We start from the raw sequence: 11,163 nt of genomic DNA, 5'->3' as shown, positions 1-11,163 counted from the left end.
AAACTCAGTGCCTCTTTGCTTGACATCATGGGAAAATCAAAAGAAATCAGCCAAGACCAAAAGTCTTGTTCATCATTGGGATCAATTTCCAAATGCCTGAAGGTACCACGTTCATTTACATTTACATTTACATTTAAGTCATTTAGCAGATGCTCTTATCCAGAGATTCATCTGTACAAACAATAGTACGCAAGCATAAACACCATGGGACCATGCAGCCGTCATACCGCTCAGGAAGGAGACGCGTTCTGTGTCCTAGAGAGGAACGTACTTTGGTGCGAAGAGTGCAAATCAATCCCAGAACAATAGCAAAGGACCTTGTGAAGATGCTGGAGGAAACAGGTACAAAGGTATCTTTATCCACAGTAAAAACGAGTCCCATATCGACATAACTTGAAAGGCCGCTCAGCATATAAGAAGCCACTGCTCCAAAACCACCATTAAAAAAAAGCCAGACTGCGGTTTGCAGACTACGGGATGACAAAGATCGTACTTTTTGGAGAAATGTCCTCGTCTGATTAAACAAAAATAGAACTGTTTGGCCCTAATGACCATCGTTATGTTTGGAGGAAAAAGGGGGAGGCTTACAAGCCGAAGAATACCATCCCAACCATGAAGCACGGGGGTGGCAGCATCATGTTGTGGGGGTGCTTTGCTGCAGGAGGGACTGGTGCACTTCACAAAAAGATTGCATCATGAGGTAGGAACATTATGTGGATATATTGAAGCAACATCACAAGACATCCGTCAGGGAGTTAAAGCTTGGTCGCAAATGGGTCTTCCAAATGGACAATGATCCCAGCACACTTCTAAAGTTGTGGCAAAATGGCTTAAGTACAACAAAGTCAAGGTATTGGAGTGGCCATCACAAAGCCCTGACTTCAATCCTATGGAAGATTTGTGGGCAGAACTGAAAAAGCGTGTGCGAGCAAGGAGGCCTACAAACCTGACTCAGTTAGGTTTGTAGATGAGTTTAGATTTATTTGGCTAAGGTGTATGTAAACTTCAGACTTCAACTGTAGATAGCACCTCATCAACAATATGTGCTGAGGGTCGGAGTCTATCAGGGGTCAGGGGAAGTTTAATCAGATCTATCTAAAGCAGGGGTGTCAAACATACCGGAACCGGCCCCCAAGGAGGTTCGATCAGGCCCGCAGGATAATTTGAAAGTGGAAAAAATGCATAAAAGACATGGAATTAATATTTTTAATTCGCTGCAATTCATGGATTATCCGCTAAGGGGCGCACTCTTTCCATCAGAGTAGAAGACAAGCCGCATCACTGAGACAGACTGAAAACAGCAGACGGTATCAATGCGCCATCTGCTGCTTGTTACGACGTTGTTAATACCTTGGTCTCTACCTCTCCGCTACACCCTCATTAGCCAAAATGTCATTATCCAAACGGAGAAAAGTAGATAAGGAGTGTAGAATTTTCAAATAAAAATGGACCACGTCCTATTTATTTACAGAGATGCACGGAAAACCTTTGTGCTTGGTGTGTTTGCAACAAGTTTCGGTATTGAAGGAATATAATATTCGACGCCACTACGAGACTCATCACAGCGAAAAATATGACGGCTTGCAAGGACAACTGAGAAGAGATAAGATTAACGAATTGCTGGCGGGTCTGAGGAAACACATTTAAAATCACTCTCCTTAGTTTGTAAGGTGTACGCAGGGATTACATTTAGATTTTATATGCGTATGTGTAAGTGGTTTAAAAATTCCTTTCTTTAAAAGTCTCATTTAATCTTAAAGTGCATTACTATATTTTTCAGTACCAATTAAAGTTTTGTGCCTTTGTACAATCAGTGGGATCAGTTGCAATGCATATTTGTGAATGATAAAAGTAAATTGCACATTTGTCTAAGGAAATATGAGGTGTTTCATGAAATGTTTTGTAAAAGGATAGTTCATTAAATTTCAATATTTTCCACATGTTCTTGTGCTTCTTTACACCAAAACAAAGGAAAGACATGATATTTTGGTTATTTATAGCAGAGTATGGTATAATTTTAATGGTCCGGCCCACTTGACATCTCCCTAGGCCGTATGTGGCCCACGATGCGAAATGAGTTTGACACCCCTGATCTAAAGGGTTAACCTTTCGCTCTACTCAGAGTGGAGTCACTGTTATATGCCTAAAAATATAAATACATCTATATTTGAGTCACAATACCTGCATATGCCAGGTGTGATAGAACAATTACATATTTATGTGATTTGTTTGATATTAATAGTTAACGATTATATACTTAACTAATAGTAATACATTTATGTTCTATTAAATGTCTGTGTGAACAGAGAGGAGCCTAAAAACCTACAGCTGGCATTCCATAGATAAGATGTGTTGGGTGTAACTGAGATAAAGAGAGCCTGGAGGAATAGAACAAAACCCTTGTTGTTTCTAATCATTCTTACATCTGAGAAACAAAACCAGAGGCAGATGACCACAGGATGGACCCAAAGTGGTTTATGGGGTCCCCCAATCTAAATGGGAGTGGTGGAACCAGTCATGATTAAGTCTTTAGTGTCAGCTGTTATGCAGGTGAATGAGGACCCAAAAGCGACTTGGCGAAAACAGAGTCTTTATTCCAGTAAAGGAAAATAGGCAATACTCCTAGACAAATCGGAGCAGAAAACAAAACATAAAAACTAATTCCACTCGTAGTGACGAGGACAGACTGGAGACTCGACCATAAACTGTAGGTTGCCTCGGGAAGGCACCGACCGTAGCAGACTCAGACACCTGCTCACACGCAGCATCTGAGGGAAACAAGACACGACAGGGCGAGACAAAGACACAGCACGGCGAACAATATACAAGGATCCGACAGGACAGAAACGGAAAACAAGGGGAGAAATAGGGACTCTAATCAGAGGACAAGATAGGGAACAGGTGTGGAAAGACTAAATGAGTGAGTAGGAGAATGAGGAACAGCTGGGAGCAGGAACAGAACGATAGAGAGAGGAGAGAGAGGGAGGGAGAGAGAGAGGGATAGAAAAAGGGAACGAACCTAATAAGACCAGCAGGGGAAACGAACAGAAGGGAAAGCATAATGACAAGACAATATAAGACAAAACATGACAGTACCCCCCACTCACCGAGCGCCTCCTGGCGCACTCGAGGAGGAATCCTGGCGGCAACGGAGGAAATCATCAATCAGCGAACGGTCCAGCACGTCCCGAGACGGAACCCAACTCCTCTCCTCAGGACCGTAACCCTCCCAATCCACTAAGTATTGGTGACCCCGTCCCCGAGAACGCATGTCCATGATCCTACGTACCTTGTAAATAGGTGCGCTCTCGACAAGGACGGGGGGGGAGGGAAGACGAACGGGGTGCGAAGAAAGGGCTTGACACAGGAGACATGGAAGACAGGATGGACGTGACGAAGATGTCGCGGAAGAAGCAGTCGCACAGCGACAGGATTGACGACCTGGGAGACACGGAACGGACCAATGAACCGCGGAGTCAACTTACGAGAAGCTGTCGTAAGGGGAAGGTTACGAGTGGAAAGCCACACTCTCTGGCCGCAACAATACCTAGGACTCTTAATCCTACGTTTATTGGCGGCTCTCACAGTCTGTGCCCTGTAACGGCAAAGTGCAGACCTCACCCTCCTCCAGGTGCGCTCACAACGTTGGACAAACGCTTGAGCGGAGGGAACGCTGGACTCGGCAAGCTGGGATGAGAACAGAGGAGGCTGGTAACCCAGACTACTCTGAAACGGAGATAACCCGGTAGCAGACGAAGGAAGCGAGTTGTGAGCGTATTCTGCCCAGGGGAGCTGTTCTGCCCAAGACGCAGGGTTTCTAAAAGAAAGGCTGCGTAGTATGCGACCAATCGTCTGATTGGCCCTTTCTGCTTGACCGTTAGACTGGGGATGAAATCCGGAAGAGAGACTGACGGACGCACCAATCAAACGACAGAACTCCCTCCAAAACTGTGACGTGAATTGCGGACTTCTGTCTGAAACGGCATCTAACGGAAGGCCATGAATTCTGAACACATTCTCGATGATGATTTGTGCCGTCTCCTTAGCGGAAGGAAGCTTAGCGAGGGGAATGAAATGTGCCGCCTTAGAGAACCAATCGACAACCGTAAGAATCACAGTCTTCCCCGCAGACAAAGGCAGACCGGTAATGAAGTCTAAGGCGATGTGAGACCATGGTCGAGAAGGAATGGGAAGCGGTCTGAGACGACCGGCAGGAGGAGAGTTACCTGACTTAGTCTGCGCGCAGTCCGAACAAGCAGCCACGAAACGGCGCGTGTCACGCTCCTGAGTAGGCCACCAAAAGCGCTGGCGAATAGAAGCAAGAGTACCTCGAACGCCGGGATGACCAGCTAACTTGGCAGAGTGAGCCCACTGAAGAACAGCCAGACGAGTAGAAACAGGAACGAAAAGAAGGTTACTAGGACAAGCGCGCGGCGACGCAGTGTGCGTGAGTGCTTGCTTAACCTGTCTTTCAATTCCCCAGACTGTCAACCCGACAACATGCCCATAAGGAAGAATCCCCTCGGGATCAGTAGAAGCCACAGAAGAACTAAAGAGACGGGATAAGGCATCAGGCTTGGTGTTCTTACTACCCGGACGGTAAGAAATCACAAACTCGAAACGAGCGAAAAACAACGCCCAACGAGCTTGACGTGCATTAAGTCGTTTGGCAGAACGGATGTACTCAAGGTTCTTATGGTCTGTCCAAACGACAAAAGGAACGGTCGCCCCCTCCAACCACTGTCGCCATTCGCCTAGGGCTAAGCGGATGGCGAGCAGTTCGCGGTTACCCACATCATAGTTGCGTTCCCATGGCGACAGGCGATGAGAAAAATAAGCGCAAGGATGAACCTTATCATCAGACTGGAAGCGCTGGGATAGAATGGCTCCCACGCCTACCTCTGAAGCGTCAACCTCGACAATGAATTGTTTAGTGACGTCAGGAGTAACGAGGATAGGAGCGGACGTAAAACGTTCTTTGAGAAGATCAAAAGCTCCCTGGGCGGAACCGGACCACTTAAAACACGTCTTGACAGAAGTAAGAGCTGTGAGAGGGGCAGCAACTTGACCGAAATTACGAATGAAACGCCGATAGAAATTAGCGAAACCTAGAAAGCGCTGCAACTCGACACGTGACCTTGGAACGGGCCACTCACTGACAGCTTGGACCTTAGCGGGATCCATCTGAATGCCTTCAGCGGAAATAACAGAACCGAGAAAAGTGACGGAGGAGACATGAAAAGAGCACTTCTCAGCCTTCACGTAGAGACAATTCTCTAAAAGGCGCTGGAGTACACGTCGAACGTGCTGAACATGAATCTCGAGTGACGGTGAAAAAATCAGGATATCGTCAAGGTAGACAAAAACAAAGATGTTCAGCATGTCTCTCAGAACATCATTAACTAATGCCTGAAAAACAGCTGGCGCATTGGCGAGACCAAACGGCAGAACCCGGTACTCAAAATGCCCTAACGGAGTGTTAAACGCCGTTTTCCACTCGTCCCCCTCTCTGATGCGCACGAGATGGTAAGCGTTACGAAGGTCCAACTTAGTAAAGAACCTGGCTCCCTGCAGAATCTCGAAGGCTGATGACATAAGGGGAAGCGGATAACGATTCTTAACCGTTATGTCATTCAGCCCTCGATAATCCACGCAGGGGCGCAGAGTACCGTCCTTCTTCTTAACAAAAAAAAACCCCGCCCCGGCAGGGGAGGAAGAAGGCACTACGGTGCCGGCGTCAAGAGACACAGACAAATAATCCTCGAGAGCCTTACGTTCGGGAGCCGACAGAGAGTATAGTCTACCCCGAGGAGGAGTGGTCCCCGGAAGGAGATCAATACTACAATCATACGACCGGTGAGGAGGAAGGGAGTTGGCTCTGGACCGACTGAAGACCGTGCGCAGATCATGATATTCCTCCGGCACTCCTGTCAAATCGCCAGGTTCCTCCTGAGAAGTGGGGACAGAAGAAACGGGAGGGATAGCAGACATTAAACACTTCACATGACAAGAAACGTTCCAGGATAGGATAGAATTACTAGACCAATTAATAGAAGGATTATGACATACTAGCCAGGGATGACCCAAAACAACAGGTGTAAAAGGTGAACGAAAAATCAAAAAGGAAATAGTCTCACTGTGGTTACCAGATACTGTGAGGGTTAAAGGTAGTGTCTCATATCTGATACTGGGAGATGACTACCATCTAAGGCGAACATGGGCGTAGGCTTCTCTAACTGTCTGAAAGGAATGTCATGTTTCCGAGCCCATACTTCGTCCATAAAACAACCCTCAGCCCCAGAGTCTATCAAGGCACTGCATGTAGCACCCGAACCGGTCCAGCGTAGATGGACCGACATAGTAGTACAGGATCTTGATGGAGAGACCTGAGTAGTAGCGCTCACCAGTAGCCCTCCGCTTACTGATGAGCTCTGGCTTTTACTGGACATGAATTGACAAAATGTCCAGCAAGTCCGCAATAGAGGCACAGGCGGTTGGTGATCCTCCGTTCCCTCTCCTTAGTCGAGATGCGAATACCTCCCAGCTGCATGGGCTCAGTCTCTGAGCCAGAGGAGGGAGATGGTTGCGATGCGGAGCGGGGAAACACCGTTAACGCGAGCTCTCTTCCACGAGCTTGGTGACGAAGATCTACCCGTCGTTCTATGCGGATGGCGAGAGCAATCAAAGAGTCCACACTGGAAGGAACCTCCCGGGAGAGAATCTCATCTTTAACCTCTGCGTGGAGTCCCTCCAGAAAACGAGCGAGCAGCGCCGGCTCGTTCCAGTCACTAGAGGCAGCAAGAGTGCGAAACTCTATAGAGTAATCCGTTATGGATCGATCACCTTGACATAGGGAAGCCAGGGCCCTAGAAGCCTCCCTACCAAAAACTGAACGATCAAAAACCCGAATCATCTCTTCTTTAAAGTTCTGGTAATTGTTAGAACAATCAGCCCTTGCCTCCCAGATAGCTGTGCCCCACTCTCGAGCCCGGCCAGTAAGGAGTGATATGACGTAAGCAACCCGAGCTCTCTCTCTAGAGTATGTGTTGGGTTGGAGAGAGAACACAATATCACACTGGGTGAGAAAGGAGCGGCACTCCGTGGGCTGCCCGGAGTAACAAGGCGGGTTATTAACCCTAGGTTCCGGAGGCTCGGCAGACCAGGAAGTAACAGGTGGCACGAGACGAAGACTCTGGAACAGTCCAGAGAGGTCGGAAACCTGAGCGGCCAGGTTCTCCACGGCATGACGAGCAGCAGACAATTCCTGCTCGTGTCTGCTGAGCATGGCTCCTTGGATCTCGACGGCAGTGTTACGAGCATCTGTAGTCGCTGGGTCCATTCTTTGGTCGGATCCTTCTGTTATGCAGGTGAATGAGGACCCAAAAGCGACTTGGCGAAAACAGAGTCTTTATTCCAGTAAAGGAAAATAGGCAATACTCCTAGACAAATCGGAGCAGAAAACAAAACATAAAAACTAATTCCACTCGTAGTGACGAGGACAGACTGGAGACTCGACCATAAACTGTAGGTTGCCTCGGGAAGGCACCGACCTCAGCATCTGAGGGAAACAAGACACGACAGGGCGAGACAAAGACACAGCACGGCGAACAATATACAAGGATCCGACAGGACAGAAACGGAAAACAAGGGGAGAAATAGGGACTCTAATCAGAGGACAAGATAGGGAACAGGTGTGGAAAGACTAAATGAGTGAGTAGGAGAATGAGGAACAGCTGGGAGCAGGAACGGAACGATAGAGAGAGGAGAGAGAGGGAGGGAGAGAGAGAGGGATAGAAAAAGGGAACGAACCTAATAAGACCAGCAGGGGGAAACGAACAGAAGGGAAAGCATAATGACAAGACAATATAAGACAAAACATGACATCAGCTATATAAAAACGCCTTGCGAGGGCATCTGGCTTGGTGAAGTTGAAATTATAATGTGTAATGTTTTGATAAAATGTTTGATAAATTATGTAAACCGGTATGTACTGGGATTTTTTGGGGACCGTGTTACATAGTTAGATAGGAGACATGGGTACTCTGTAGGAGGTTTTGCACATTTGGATAGACGTAAGATAATCTATACCATAGTAATCGCAGTAGGCGATATCCCAGTGTGGATACAACACCCCGTTTTGGGTCCACTAATTAGGCAATATTTTGTCAATGGTATGGGTTTCCATGTTCATATAGACAGGGTTTCAAATTAAAATAACAGTGCTAACCGTTTTTTTTCCTCTTCCTCTAAACGGGAGTCACTACCTGGATTTGTCCAACAGGATATGCTAATTTTAGTTTCTACAGATGGTGCTATGGGGATGGAAATGGTTATTTCTACCATGCTGACCAATTGGAGTAGTATTAACATGATGAGTTGTTTCATACTGATGAAAAATGTACTCTGATTTAGATTGCAGAGAATTTCTTAATGTCTTTTTAAGCCTTGGAATTTTTCTTTTAAATTGAGAGAAATCTCAAAATGGGAGAACGTGATCGAACAATGACATATTTACCTGATTTGTTTGATATTAATAGTTAATTTAATAGATTATATACTAATAGATTATATACTTAACTAATAGTACAACATTTATGTTCTATTAAATGTCTGTGTGAACTGAGATGAGCCTAAAAACCTACAGATGGCATTCCATAGATAAAATGTGTTGGGTGTAACTGAGATAAAGAGAGCCTGGAGGAATAGAACAAAACCCTTATTGTTTCTAATCATTCTTGAATCTGAGAAACAATGCCAGAGGCAGAGGCAGATGGCAACAGGATGAACCCAAAGTGGTGCCCCTAAATCTATGTGGGAGGGGTGGAACCAGCCATGACTAAGCATCTTTGTCAGCTATATAAAAACGGCATTGTCTGTAAAGGTTAGGCTACTGGGCCCAAAGGTCTGTTGACTGTTGGGTTGACAATTCTCATTATTGCAATAATTAATCGATATTAAATAAAGATGATTGTTTGAAGAAATTACAAAGTCTTTCTCAGTATGAATTTCCACAACACAAGGCAACAGGTACAGTAGCCTAGCGGTTAAGAGTGTTGGGCCAGTAACCAAAAGGTTGCTGGTTTGAATCCCTGAGGCAACTAGGTGAAAAATTGGTCAATGTGCACTTTAGCAAGGCACTTAACCATAATTGGTCTAGATAAGGGCATCTGCTAAATTGCAAAAATATTAAAAAATAAACATTGGTAAAAATATACACGTGATTGGCTCAGTGTTCTGTCACTCATGGGGACTCTACGTCACTGCCAAACCTAAGGGTATAGCTAAAAACATTCAAGCCCCTTGGGTGCTGCCATAGAGTTACATTAGAAGTGCCCATCCAAGAAGGCTCAAGGTCATTGGCCACAGATAAAATTATGTCAAATCATGTTATACGTATAGTAGCTTTTGATTGGACTGATTATGTCATCATCATACTTTCTAAATCTTAGCTAGCAGTCATCATCATGAATCAAGCCAACAATCTACTGGAAAATCCTTTTCAATCCTTGTCATTATGAAGCGAAATAATGAAGATAAATTATAGATAAAACATATCGGTGCTCATTGACCATTGGACAAACATTACACAACAAGTTGGAAATCACAAATTTAACGATGAGTGGTTTGGAAGCAATCTAGCCTGCTATTCAGTGGAACATGTGTGTGGTCCCAATTCTGGGTTTAAGGGCTTTTCCAAGCTTAAAATGATAAACATTCAACATTGGCCATGCTGTCAATCCAGGATGATTTCTGCAGCACTCAAAACAACTGTTAACTCAGAACTGGGAAATCTGACTTCAGTGAGTTCAAGACAACTGGGAAGTTGGTAAAAAAAAAAAGAAGAGCTCTGACTGGGAAAATACATTTTGAACGGTCATCCAACTCGGAATTGTAAGTCGGGAACTCGGGCCTCTTTCTAGAGCTACGACCTTAACAAACCCAGAGAATGACAGATTTTGATGACAAAATTTGCCCACGAAGGACTGCCGCACCACCTTCCTGTTCAAGTGAGGACAGCACAACAAGAGTCCAAAAATGTCTTGTACGCTGCTGCATAAATTATGTAATATGCCAGGGAAGATATGTATACTGTAGCTAAGAAAGTAATTCTAAGTATATGTTGTGCTGTTAGTAGCCCATGTGACTCACCCTAATAATTTGGCCTATTTTCCCCTCTTAATTTCACCTAGCGTTCTGACTTGATGGTGCATATGTAGTCTATAACTTGTTTTAGAGAAATGTAATCATTGAAATATTGTAGGAGCTTTCATTGTCTGCTTATATGCCCCCTTTATGTATCCTACGGTTCTGACTTGGTGTACAGGGAGAATACTCTAAGAACGGCCCATGTTCGGAATTCTGTTGCTGTACATTTTCAAAAGTGCTGAACAAATAGTTATATAGACTACGTTCGTCCTAGCTCGCTCATTAATGTCTTAATCGAAATGACTGATTACCTCTTATAAACTTGTCGTCGCCTTATGCCATAGTTTGTACATCTCAATACTCAGTAGAAACCACATTTGCTTAAGCAAGTCAGCCATATCAGCTATGTATTTTTAAAAGGCTGAATGAACTGTTTCGCTGCCAGACAACACTCCGCTGATATCCAGGTGTAGCAGTGGTAATGTGTTGGGACTGCTGTTGGGACTTTATGTAGGCCCTAACAGTTTGTGGTCAAACTTTGTCACCGTTAAAGTGCAATTACATTTTTTTCCAACTGCTTACACACAAAATCTTTTCATGTCACACGATTTTTGAAACCTCTCACTCAAAGTGCAAAACTACACACCAAATATCCAACACCATAAGCTATTTCTCAGCCTTTGACTCAGTTGTCAATTGCATAAAACACTTTTTTTCAAAACACTACACACAATTCTCTACCTAAAACACAAAAATCGAACAGGAAGTGACTTGCTTTCCTTTTCCAAACACAACCAATCAAAATGCTACACTTATTCACCAGGTCACACACACACTCCTCACATGTGCAAACACTAATAGCTTAACTGATCACTAACCACTGTAGTATAGGCCTATAAATAGGTCAAAGGTCAGATTACCTCTTTTGAACAATGGATGCCAACAATGGACAGAGAGCAAGAGGAGTAGGAGGCAGAGGAATAGGAAGAAGAGGACAAGGTCAAAGAAGAGAAGGAA

Source organism: Oncorhynchus gorbuscha, linkage group LG05 (assembly GCF_021184085.1).
Source record: "Oncorhynchus gorbuscha isolate QuinsamMale2020 ecotype Even-year linkage group LG05, OgorEven_v1.0, whole genome shotgun sequence".
In the NCBI taxonomy this organism is placed as follows: domain Eukaryota; kingdom Metazoa; phylum Chordata; class Actinopteri; order Salmoniformes; family Salmonidae; genus Oncorhynchus; species Oncorhynchus gorbuscha.
This window is presented reverse-complemented; position numbering follows the sequence as displayed.